At 31.7% G+C, this 12,153-nt stretch overlaps 1 protein-coding gene across 2 annotated transcripts in view; it reads left to right on the plus strand.

Annotated features, from left to right (window-relative positions):
• The first annotated feature begins 1,469 nt into the window (after window positions 1-1,469).
• The window catches only part of LOC107473444 (putative UPF0481 protein At3g02645), a 19,901-nt gene continuing 9,217 nt past the window's right edge, over window positions 1,470-12,153 (plus strand). For both annotated transcript variants that reach the window (XM_016092999.3, XM_021135042.2), the window contains exon 1: window positions 1,470-1,602. The gene's annotated coding sequence lies outside the window, so the exon portion shown is untranslated. The remainder of the gene's footprint in view (window positions 1,603-12,153) is intronic.

The raw sequence follows: 12,153 nt of genomic DNA on the forward strand, positions 1-12,153 counted from the left end.
ACTAAACCATAAACTAAGTGAAAATTTATAAAGAACGAGTTAACTTGTTTTAAGCAAGGACATTGGTAGTTGAATATAACATTCTATAAATAAATGGGTGGTGGTTGAATAATTGAATATAACATTGTACAAATAATAAATGAATTCAGATTAGACTATCTATGCTAGAAAAGTTATTATGAATTATGCTATGTGTATATCAAAATAAATTATTAAAATTAGCTATTGGTATAAAATATATGCTAAAATATAAATACATATTTAAAATAAATTAAACTATATATGTATTTATACACAAAAACATTGGTGACTGATTTTAGTAGTTAATTTTAGTGTACAAATAACAATTTTAAATTAGTATAAGGTGGATACTATAATGAAGACTTTATAATTGTCTTTATATAAAAATACATTCTTTTAATCTTTAGACGATGAATTGTATAGTTAGATTTTGATATTTATAAAAGTGTTGTCTTTATTTAAAATATAACTAAATAAATAAATCACACTTTAAATAAAACATCTTTATAAAAAAAATATTTTTGTCATCTTTATTTAAATAGTTACTTTATTATAATACTGTAACTTGAGTCTATCAGTCAACTTTAAAACCAAAAAAGAGAGAATTTTTTTATCTGATAGTATTTATAAAAATATTTTTATTTAACAATTATATTTAAATACAAAAATATAAAAGTACTCATTTATTTATTTATTATATTAAAATATTTTTTTAAAAAAATATCACTTTTAAAAAATATATTTTTGTATTTTTACTTTTATTCAAAAATTACAAAAAATACTAAAATTTTTTTATTGAAAATTATTCCATTTTGGTGGCATCTAATCTAAGTCTAAACATGAACAACGTCTAAATTTATATATGGCGCGAGTAGTGGACTTGTTTTTTTTTTTATTTAGTTGACTAGCGAGTCAACTTGTTTTATGCAAGGACAGCACTTTTTTTATTTAAGTAAAATTAATTAATTATTTATTTAAATAAATCAATTTATAAAATTTTATTTTGTTAAATATTTAGTTATAATTTTACTGACACAAAAAATAGACAAAAGAGAGAAAAAAAATTTATAAATGTGAGAGTAATTGACAATAATTTTTTTCTCTCTTTTTTTTTTTCATTTTTGTTGGTATTGACAACGTAAACTTAAAAAAAAATTATTTTATTTTCGGTTGCATCAACAATAAAAATACAGAAATAATTCAACGCAAATATCGTAATTTTTATTTTCGCTTTTTATACTAGTAAAATTGTACCTAAATATTTAAAAACATAAAATTCTATAAATTTATTTATTTGAGTAAATAATTAAATAATAAAAAATTAAAAACCGCAAGGACAGTGGTAGTTGAATATCACATCGTAAAAATAAATGATAAATGTTTAGAGGTTAGTAATGAATAGTGGAATGCGAAATGAGAATAAATTTGCAGGTTTCGTTAGAAGCAGATGTATACAAACTTCATTCACTATTCTCCTAATAATGCTAATCAGAATCCCTTTAGTTTCTTGTTTCTTTGTTTTTGGGCAGGTTGGTTTGCATCACGAAGCTAAGGACTTCACTCTCCCTCGTGGTAATTAAGGTCAGCTAGCCACCCATTCATCAACTTCAACTAATCCTTATATGCTTCTTTAATTACATACTTTTAGGATTAAGGTTGGTTAATTATATTAAAACTTAGATATATATATTTGATTAATGTTGCTTAATTGCAAAAAGACCATATATAAATATTTGTTATGAATTAAGACTGCATTTTTAAAAGAGATTTCATATGGAGAGAGACAGATATTAAATTAAGTTTTTGTATTATATTTAGCATAAAATATACTGAATTGAGTTATATTTTAATATTATTTTTGGTTTAAAATAAATATAAAGATTAAATGATAAATTTAGAATTAAAAAGTTAAAAAAAGAATATTTAAAAGAATACATTTTTAAAATTTCAGTTTTTATCTATAAGAATTTTAAATCTTTATATATCCACTATTTGAAGGTAATCTTAGTAGTTCCGAAAACCAAATTCAGTCTGATTGTGTTAATACTCTCTTGTGCTAAGTAAGATATATATAATAACACTCGAAATTAACTAAGTTAGATTGGTCTAATGGTTAGTTTATTAGTCTATTTAAACAAATGTCAAAAGTTTGAATTCCGTCTTGTGCATACAATAACTTGTTGGCCAACGACAAATCTTTAAATAGAGTTTCGATTCGCAACAAATTAATCCTTGATCTATCAGACTAGGGAAGATCGCAGATAACCCAAAATAATAAGCAACAAAATGTTGAAACTAACTTATTAATTATTATTAGCTGCCATCCTCACCAATAAAGTAGTAGAGTAGTAGGAGGGTTAATTAAAATGAAAGATGTGCACATTATTAATTTTCTTTTGTATATCGAAATATTGCATGAAAAAATTTTAAATTTAAATTTAATTTATAATCTGAAGTCAATAATAATTATGATATTAAAGTACTTTGGTAGGTTGTTGTGATGCTAATATTTGTGTGTTTGTATGAAATAAAGGGTATTTTCAGTTTTTTAAATTAACAAAAAGGTTATCTTGTTTTTTCCTATTTTAAAATAAAAAGGTCAAATTTCTACTACAACAAAACAAACGGAACACTAAAGGGAATGTTTTTTTTAAAACTTATCCTAAATTTAGTCTTTTTAAAATTAACTACAGGAGTAATTTGGTTTTACTAAATCAAAATCATACTTCTGAATTATAATACAATTAAACAACTTTAATACACAAATGTTTTTAGTTTCTAATACAATAGAATTTTAGAGTTTGTAAAATAAAATTTATATTTCAAACTATAATACAATTAATTAAACAACCTAAATTTTAAAATGGTAATTCATCAATCTTTTAAAAATTCACTATAAGCTAGGGTTATTTTATTTTAGTCTTTCTAAAATCAAATTCAAGTTTTTAATACAATTAAACAACTTTAACCATAAAAAGAGTATTTTAGTCCTTTTAAAAAACTGATTCTAATTTCTATTTTCTAATACAATCAAATAACCTTTATTAATCATATAAGGATATTTTAGTTTTAAAAATTAACCTTAAAATGTTATTTAGTCTTTTAAAAAATAATTATAAGGGTATTTTAGCTTTCAAAAAATAATTCTAAAAAGAATATTTTAGTCTCTAAAATGATCTTTGTGTATTTGAGTCTTTTTTAAAATAAAATTCTAAATTTTTTATTTCAGTAATTTTAAAATTAACGTTAAACTGATATTTTTATAGCTATTTTTAATCCTTTAAAAATGTAACACAAAGATATTTTAGTCCTTTTTAAATTATACTAAATGTTACTTTAGTTTTTTCTACAATAAATCATGTAAATATTTTATTTTTAAAAATTAACTTATTTTTGTCAAAATATTAAAAAGATATGTTAGTCTTTTTACAATATTTTTAAAAAGAATATTTTGTTCTTTTTATAGTTAATTAAAAAGACATTTTAATAGTGATTTAAAAACTGGTTAAAATCGAAAGCTGCTGTGAAATCCGATTTAGACAATAAATAAAATTGATGAATTGTCGAATCGCTATCAAATCGAAAAATCAATTAAAAAATGATTGGTAAAAAAATAGTCAGTTTTGAAAATCTTTTATATGATGTCATTTGATGTTAAAAAAAAATTTCTTTAGCAAGAACATGATGCAGCAGATAAAGTGTAACACTCTAACATACAAAGCTTTACATCTAGGATGTAAAATAGAGGTGGCGAGACGCTACGACCTCTAAAAAAAAATTTAATATATATATCATAGTGAAAAAGGTTTATAACTAAGAGTTTTTGAAGAAAAGGAGAAAACAAAAGTTGTTAAATTTAAAAGCGAACCCTTCGAATACGGTAACGTAAGCAAAATAGAGCAAGCTAACGAATTTATATATACTAAGAGTTCCAAAACACATGTAACAAAACTCAAGACTCGGCTCGCGAAGATAAGCTGATTCGAGCACATAGTTATACGACATATATAGATATATAGGAAAGCCCAAAATATAATCCAAAATACAGAGTTACAAAACCTAAATCTCCAAAATCACCTTTAAGAGGAATTAATACAACATATATATAATAGGTGGAGATAATAAGTATCTAAGCCAATACAAATAACCAAAATAAACCCAAAGGATAAAGATCTTCACAACATTAGAAGCTTCCAGCATTCCTCAGCAAGGTGCCTCACGTCCTACATCTGAAAACCACAAAATCCACATGGATGAGAACCGGAGATTCTCAGCATGGTAACAGTGCCCACATATCTAACATATAATGTCTTGGGAAAGTCAAAGGCAATCCTAGAACTTTCAACAGATAATTAAAGCTTAAAACATAACTAAGCCATGAAATTAAAATAGGCAACTAACTAAGGGTCTCCAAAACTATCTAACACTCCCTTTTCCAACTCCTCCAAACCTCCCAACCACCAACGGAATCAAATGCAACAAACATAATTATTACAAACAGAGAAATCACAAATAGGATTCAAATATAGCAGATAATCAAGTAGCATTTAGTTATGCAATCACTTAGGCAATCCAAACAAGACATATAGATGCATATGATGCATGCCTCTCCTAGTGGCTGATGAGTCTCATCTGTCGGTTACAAAGCCAACCCGACATGTCCCGGTAGCTAACCATTGGATAGAACACCAAATATAGAGCAAGTGGGACAATGCCTCAACCCTTGCATCTTACCCGCGTACTCGGAGCAGGGGACAACTTCACCCTGCCTCTTACCCAGGCAGTGTTACATTCTCGGTCCGGAGCAAGTGACAACAGAACACAGCCCTTGCGTCTTACCCGAAACCTTGAATTTTTACAGAACAAGTGGATAATACCACTGTATCTTACCTGGCTTACTGACTCTTACCCGGAGCAAGTGGTGTTACTGTATCTTACCCGGAATCACATTTAGAAACACATTTTCATTATCATTACAATTTATTCATATTCATTCAAATTCATAATCAAACTCGATCCTTAACCTTCCTCTTTCCCATATCTAACCTCATCCTCAATCATATCTCCTACAACTTCATCGCTGACCCGGAGCGAGTGAACAACGCCACCGCATCTTATCCGGCGTCTCAATTCATTCCTGAACACACACACACACACCAATCACAATTAGTTATCATCAACTCAATCAAACTCATTCGTCATCATTTCATTATCATTACCATTCTTTCATTCATCCATTCATTCTCAACTTATACCCGACGTTCTCGCCTCTTACCCGGAGTAAGTGGTTAACACCACTGCGTCTTACTCGGAGGCACATCACAATCAATTTCAATTTTATTATCTTTATAATTCATTCATAATCATCTATAACCAATGCATAATCATCCTTTACAACCATGGCATCACGTATACTTCAGTTCTCTGCATTTTTCATACATAAATCATCATTAACTTTCCCCTTACTTCATCCTCAAGCTATCCATATTCCTAGCTTATTCTTAATTACTAAGCATTCTATTATAATTTAGGACTTAAAGGATGAAAATGGAGGTTCATAAGCTTGAAACAGTGTCTCGGAAGGTTGCAAGCTTGCTGGGAAAGTGAAAGACTTGAAAACCAGTGTCTTATAAGAAAATAGGGTCACGTGCGTACGCACAGGGGTGTGCGTGTGCCGTGCGCATGCCCAAACGAATTTTCAATATGTGTGCGCACATAGCGTGCTAGCGCTCCCATCAGTAGCCATGCTCCTGCGTGTGCGTATGCACAAGGCTATGCGTGTGCATAGGTCCAAAAATTCACAGGGTTTGCATGCGCACACAAACCAGAAATCACAAATTCTGCAGAATTTACAGAATTCAGATTTCAAGCCCCAACTTTCAACGATCATATCTCCTTCCACAAAATTCATATTTCCACCAAATTTAAACCATTTTAAAGCTTGTGAAATAGTCTTTCATTTTGTATAAAAGCATCAAATTTCAAAAACAATTGCTTAAGATATTATCTGTTGAAGTTCATCAAAAATTCAATTTTACCAAAGTTCATAAACTCCCAATTTTCAAAACATACACTTCCAAATTCATTCAAAACCCAACCAAAACTCAGCCATTTCAACATCAAACATTTCAACCTCTCATTCAATCCTCAACCCACTAATTCTCCACTTTTTAACCAATCTCAATTCAATAAATTCAATGTATAATCAACTTCCCATAGCTCAATTTTCCAAAAATTTATTCAATTTTCATCCAATCACCATGAGTATACTTATCAATATCACACACCAAATTATGCTCACCAAAAAAATTCCCAATCTCACCAACACTTAAGCATATCAATCCACATTACTTATAATCTTACATGCTCATCAACAATCAGCAACACTCACAACCAACCAATTACTATTCACATATATTCAACTAAATCCATATCATCCAATAACCACATCAACATTTTAAAATCCACTAATCACATACATAACAACACAATTCATCTCAACCAATCAACAACACTAATAGTTCAAATCCTATCTTAGGGTCTCTAACCTACGTTTTCACACCACATTATATTTTAGATATAGGAAACCGAAACTATACCTTAGCCGATTCTCCGCTCAACCCGGAACACTTTTAATTTCACTTTTTCCTCAATTTTCAAGGCTCCAACACCTCTAAGGTCAGATTTCCAGCACCACGAGCCCACTCCAAGCCTTCCAATACCTCAATTAAGTTTCAATATTCACATACACACTACCTAAACCACAATTATCACATCCAAACAGAACAACATAATACCCAAATGCCTAAATTCAGAAATTTTATTAGGGTTTGAGATCTCTTACCTTATCTAAGGATCAAAGAGGCAAGATTGAGCCTTCTCTTCAAGCTAATTAGATCCTATAACATCAAAGAGCTCAAAATCTCAACATTTTTACCCAAAAATTCAAAAATCAAGGCTGGAAAAACTGAGATGAAAATGTGGTTTACCTCAGAAATAAAGTTGTGGACTTTGTAGAGTTGTGGTCGCATGGCCGCAAACGGTGTGACAATCGGAGTTCCGGATAAAAAGTTATCAAGGATTGAAGATCAAGCTAGGTTTTTACTTTTGGAAGTGTTCTTCTCTTCCATGGCTACCCAGCAGCGTGTTTTGCATAGAGTGAGGGAGAGAATGAGCTGTGGCTCATTTAACTAAGTGTAGTGGGTTGGGCCTTGGGACCATTTTGGGCTCGGTTTAATCGGTTCAGTCTGTTTGATCAAATTTTGGGCCAAATTTTTTAAAATTAGTGTCAAAATTCTCGTTTTAATTTTCTCTATTATATTAAACCATAAAAATAAAATTTATTATTTTCTAGAATAAATCTTAATTTATAAGTTAATTATTTGTTAAATAACCGGATTTTACACAAAGAAAGAGTTGTCAACGGTCCTAGGTGTTCCGAATGTGGGAGCTCAGGACAAATACCTTGGCCTATCCTCAATAGTCATAAGATCTAAGAAAGAAGTCTTTGGCTTTATTAAAGATAAGGTGGCAAAAAAAATTATCCTATTGGAAGCGCTCCTTTCTCTCTACTAGTGGCAGAGAATTGATGATCAAGGCAGTGGACTCAACTATTCCGGTATACACTCTTAGTTGCTCTAAGTTACCAGATTCCCTCTTGGATGAACTACATCGAACCATGATGCAATTTTGGCGGGATAAAAAAGAAAAAAAATGTAGTAGATCAGCTGGGACACAGTAAGTAGAAAAAAACAAAAGGATGATTAGGATTTAAAGATCCAAAAGCTTTTAATCTTGTCATGCTAGCAAAATAGGGATGGAGATTTCTTAGCAAACCTCACTCACTGTTTTACAAGATTTCAAGTATAAATTCTTTAGATAAACATCCTTTATGGAAGCTAAGGCGGGATTCAGACCCTCCTAGACGTGGCAGGGCTTACTAGAAGGCCAAAAGATACTAGAGAAGGGTATAAAATGGCATATCACTACTTAAGGTGGTGTTAGAATCAGGGAGGATCCATGGTTTGGGGATGAACCCCGTTTTCGCATTTCTAATGAAGAGTGCAGGGATGAGAACCTAACATAAATTCGACATTTACTGACAGCAAATGGAGAGTGTAACCAACAACTAGTCCATCAAAATTTTAGCCATGACACAGCTCAGTCAATATTCCAGTTGCCTATCAAACAACAGGAAGACTCAATATACTGGATTCACAATAACTCTAGAGACTACACAATAAACTCAGAATACAAAATTGCCTACCAATTTTTTTACTCACCAGAAGAGCAGCTCCACCTATGTTTTCAACATGCAGACACTTGGAAGACAATCTAGAACCTGAAAGCACAGCCAAAGGTAAAAGTCTTTGGAAATTTATATATGAAGGTATTGCAGTGATGAAAAAATTAAATAGAAGACTCCCCCAAGTAAGATCCAATTTCCCCAGATGCACAAAGAAATCTTAAATGAAGCACAAATATAAAGAAAAATAATTCATACTCATGTGTATGAGATGGTGTTCAAATGTCACTCTATTTTTCTTGCTTTCAAATATTGTTGTGAGGCCAACTATATAGTGTCAAGCTTGCTCTTCAAATTTGTTTCACTGCCTCTATATTATCTCTAATTCTTTCCGTTTCTCTCTCCCTTTCTTGCTAGCTCTTCTTTTTCATTTTTCATTCATTAATCTGCACCGTTGATTTAAATTTTGGCTCCAAGTTTTATTCTTAGCCATTCAATGAAATCAGAAAAAATAACCTCCAATTTTCTTCTTCTTTTTTGAATAGTGTAGTAGAAAATTGGTAGCCTCAACAAGCTCACTTTTGCATGCACAAGAGCACAACTGCTATCTTTGCTTCTGATCCAATGCAGTCTTTGATTTGTCTTAGGCTTTATTGTTTGACTTTTTCTTCCTTTCCCTTTTGATGCCAACATTTGGAGATCCCTTTTTCATTCTAGCTTGAACCTATTCTAAAGCTTTCTTCTTTGACATGGTGAATCCTTGTTAGCCTTGGTTAGAGATAAGCAATCGTTGGTCCAAAGGCACGATGAAACTGGTTTTTGCTCATCATTTTCATTGGGTTGAAGTTTTGATTGTGAGTATTATGAAATGTTTGTTGATGCTCCAAGTTATGGGCTTGTATGCTTCTTGGTTTTAGACCTACTACACTAATTAGACTTGTTAGCACACATTTGGAATATATTTCCTAGTCTTATCTAAGTTGAACGTGATGGTTTGGTCAAAATTAAATTCACACCAACAATTCTATTGCAAAATATTTGATTATTTTTATGTTTAATTATCTTTTTTTTTTCCAAAGGTGAGGTGAATTTATTAATTCCAAAAGATAGAATACATGTGTCCAAATGAGACAAAAACCATATGAAGAAGAAGAAAATTTCCAAAGGCCGAACATAGTGAGCAAAAAGCAAAAATTGAAATAAAGAAGAAGAAACAGCCTCTAAATTATATTTTAGGATCTAGAAAAAGCAAATGAAATAATGTTTTCAATTAGTTTTCTTCAAAATCCATTTATCTTCAGATGGGTCTTGTTCACCTGTTCGAAAATTCTTTTGTTCCGAGCCCTTCATATACACCACCTTGGACCAATCTTCTTTAGCTTTCTCTCAAATAAATAAATAGTGGATAATGTTTCAAAATCAGTGTTGCAACGGAGATATGTCACCATTCTTTCTAGGATTCTTTGATGAAAAAGCTCTATGAGAAGAAGCTGTTAATGTAGAGCTCGCCATAAGAATCGGAGGATTTTGGGAGCAGTCTTTAGTTTCTAGAGGTCCTGCCATACATCGTTCCTCTGGCGAAGAAAAAGCAACTTTGTATTCATATGAAACCTCCAATTTTCTGGATTTGTGCAACATCCAAGTAAGTTTATGTCTATCTCCCATCTCTACATTTTGATTGCTAGGATTTGTTGACTGATTTCAGTTGAAAATATTGATTTAATGAGCTGCTGGTTCTATTCGTTGTTCCTCATTAACAAATGATAGAATCGAGAGTGTATGATTTGAGTAAAATTGATCAAAACGAATAGGAATGATGAACATATGAAAAGTGAGAAATTATGGATCGGAGAATATATTCACATCAAACCCAGATCCGATCTTCCAAAAGAGTCCTTTTTCGAGACTTTTTGCCCCTCTAGGATGCTCTTCCAATTCCAAGAAGGTGAGTTTCCTGCCTCAACTCTTAATATGTCTGTAAATATTTGCTTTTAAGCATCCCAAAAAGAGAATTAGGTTCTGTTGCTAACATCTAGCATTGTTTATCCAATAGAGCTAGGTTCTGTGCTTGGAAGTCTTTAAACCCAGGCCTCCTTTCTTTTTAGGTCTTGGCATCGTATTTCAGCTGACCCAAACAATCCTCCTTTGTTCCTTTTTTTTCCACCAAAATTAAGAAAAAAATTCCATAAATTTCTTGAATTAAAACAACAAAAAATTTTAAAACAAAAAAGAGTATAGATGGAACAACTTCACCATCCACTTTAATAAGCATTGTCCACCTCCAACCTGAAGGAGTTTATATTTTTAGCCTTCAACCCTTTTTCGAATCTTGTTCTTATAGCATCAAAGATAACCTTTTTCGATTTTTGAATAATAGACGGCAGACCCAAATACTTTTCTTGAGTCCTAAATATGTTGAATATTCAGGCTTTTAGCCAGAAAGATTCTAATATTTTGAGGAGTATTGTTGCTTAAAAATATAGCCAATTTGCTGCGATCAATTATCGGCTGTTTTTTTTGCTTATGGAAACAGCTAAAGTGATACACCATGAAATGGAAGGAACACCTAATATTTCACTGCTATGGGTCAGAAACAAATCGCAACTTACGTTTTGTGTTTGTTTATTTTTTTATTTTTTTGAAATACACCAAACGTAAGCTACGTTTTGGATTTTTTATTTTTTTTAATTTCAGTTTAAGACTAAACGCAAGGTGCGTTTTAACAAGTCAGAAAAAGAAAAATTTTTTGAAGCCCACAAAACGTATCTTACGTTTTGTTAATGTTAGAAATTTTTTTTCGGAAGTCCCAAAACGCAGGTTGCGTTTTGTACACAAAATAATATTTAAATCTACAAGTTTGCCTATAAATACGAACTCCGGTTTTGATTCATGTTCATCTTCACTTCTCCTCTTGCTCTTTCTTGTATAAAGTCCTTAGTGAGGTATTTTTTTGGCAGATAACTGTGTCAAAAAAATAGAGTTAGTTAAGGCTGAAGTTATGGAAGGTGTTGCAAACTTGCAAGTATATTATAACAGTGAGGTTATAAGAAACACACATAAAGGAGTGACTTTTGTTTGTGAATGTCCGTTGTCATTTGCCATTCCATGTACCATGAGTTTTGTCGAGTTGCAAAATGCTCTTTGTAATAACATTCAAAGCCACATTTTGAAAAGGGTGAGCAATCTTTTATACAGAAGTCCTGTGCAAGTATTTGGTGGGTTAATACAGTTTCAAATAATGCCCATCACTGACGATGCCTGTAAAACCCAGTTAATTAACGGCTAATTAACCCATAAATGAGAATTTATTCTAGAAAGCCCAAAATGTGATTTTTGTGGCTAAACGTGATAGAGGATTTTGAGACGAGAATTTTGGTACCAATTTTATAGAATTCGGACCAAGATTGGACCGAACGGGCCAAACCGACCCAAAGTGGGCCCTTGGCCCAACATAACTAAACCAAAACCCTAGTTTTCAGCACTCTCTCTCCTCACAACACACTCAAACACGCTGAAATTAGAGAGAAAGGGAGGAAGAACACTCTCTCAAGTTCTCTCCCTTGGTTGATCTTCAAACCACCATAACTTTTGATCTAGAGCTCCGATTGCCGCTCCGTTTACGGCCACGTGTTCACCGCGGAGAGCTCTACAAAACCCATACAATCAATCTTGAGGTAAGTCACAAGTTTCTGTTCGAATTCCAGCCCTTATTTTCGAGTTTCATGGGTGAAATGTTGAGATTTTGGGTTCTTTGATGTTATAGGACCCAACTCTCTTGAAGGAGAAGGTTAATCTTGTCTCCTTGGACCTTGGGTGTGGTAAGATTCTCAACCCTAGTGTAATTTTATTGTTCTATGATGTTTGGGTATTGAGATGTTGTGTATGGG

The sequence above is a fragment of the Arachis duranensis genome, chromosome 2, assembly GCF_000817695.3.
Source record: "Arachis duranensis cultivar V14167 chromosome 2, aradu.V14167.gnm2.J7QH, whole genome shotgun sequence".
Taxonomy (NCBI): domain Eukaryota; kingdom Viridiplantae; phylum Streptophyta; class Magnoliopsida; order Fabales; family Fabaceae; genus Arachis; species Arachis duranensis.